This window comes from Elephantulus edwardii, unplaced genomic scaffold, assembly GCF_000299155.1.
Source record: "Elephantulus edwardii isolate Elephantulus edwardi_28Jun2011 unplaced genomic scaffold, EleEdw1.0 scaffold00478, whole genome shotgun sequence".
NCBI lineage: Eukaryota > Metazoa > Chordata > Mammalia > Macroscelidea > Macroscelididae > Elephantulus > Elephantulus edwardii.
Genome location: NW_006400228.1, coordinates 260,162 through 261,761, shown reverse-complemented (window position 1 = coordinate 261,761; position 1,600 = coordinate 260,162).

The following is a 1,600-nucleotide window of genomic DNA, read 5'->3' as shown; positions in this document are numbered from 1 at the left end:
TTATTGATTGTGCTTGGCCGTACATGTTCATATCCCTGAAGATGTATCATGGGGGGGGGGTTGGAAACTCTATGAATCTTGATTAATGTCGACAGTTACAGAAAGGCTTTGAGAATTTTGTTCATAGGGTCACTATGAGTCAGGCTCCACTCTATGGCAATCAAAAACCACCACCACCACCTGAACAACAACATCCTTTGGCAAGAGTGATGTGTTAAAATCTCCTACCACTATTGTGTTTATATATTTAGTAAGCCTACCATTGTGTTGACCAATGTTATGTCTTCTTAGTCTACGGTGTCTTTAATCATAGTTCCCTTCCTTATCTTTTCTGCTGGTTTTCATTCTGAAGTTTATTTTGTCAGAGATTAGTAACATCACTCCTGCTTTTTTGTGTTTGCCATTTGCTTGGTATCTTTTTTCTTCCTCCGCTTTTGATTTTTGAGCCTATCTTTTTCTCTTAGTTTCTTAGATATGCCTCTTGAAGACAGTAGGTTGATAGACTTTGTATATTTTATCCGTTCTGCTACTCCTTTTCTCATTATTGGTGCATTTATTCCATTCATATTAACTGTGCTAATTCAGAGGCCAGGTTTTATCATTGCCATTTTACTGTGTTTCTTTTTTCCCCCCCTCTCTCTTTCTTGTTACTGAAGTATTCACCTACTTTCCTTTGGTATCTCTGTGTGAAGAATTTATCTTAAAAGTGCTTGTACACTTGGTCTTGTTTTCACAAATGCCTTAAGTTCTTTCTTTTCTGCAAACAATATGATTTCTCCTTCATAACTGATGGAGAGCTTTGCTGGGTACAGGATCCTGGGTTGGCAATTGCTTTCTTCCCATTTTCTGTATACACCATCCCATTGTCTTCTTGCTCACATGGTTTCAGCAGAAAAATCAGAACTTAGTCTTACTGCTTTTCCTTTGAAGGTGACTCTTTGTTTTTCTCTTGCTGCTTTTAGTATTCTGTTCTTATCTTTTATTTTGGAGAATTTGACAATGATATGTCTTGATGTTTTTCTTTTTGGGTCTAGTCTATTTGGTGTTCCTTGAGCTTCTTGATTGTGGATTTCCTTGTTCTTCTTAAGACCCAGGAAGTTATGTTCTACTATCTCTTCCACTAGTTTTTCTCTGTCCCTTTCCTATTCTGGAATTCGAGTCATACCTATGTTGTTCCTTTTGATGTCATCCCACATAATTTTAATGTTTTCTTCATCTTCTTTATATTTCATCTCTAATTTTCTTCTAATGTATTTCTGTTGACCTTCTTATCTTCCAGCTCATGACCCTCTGCTCCATCTCCTTTTTTTTTCTGCTCAATCTCTTATGTTCTACTTTCTATCCCTCTAGCATGTTGGACACATCTGCCATTTTGGTCTTCATATACCAGAGGAATGTCTATCTGTGTTTCATTGACTATGCAAAGGCATTTGACTGTGTAGATCATAACAAACTATGGCTGATTCTGAGAAGAAGGGGAATCCCAGAACACTTGATCATTCTAATGCGAAACTTGTACTTGGACCAGGAGGCAGTTGTCAGAACAGAGCTAGGGAACACTGCATGGTTCAAAATTGGGAAGGGCGTACGCCAGGGATGC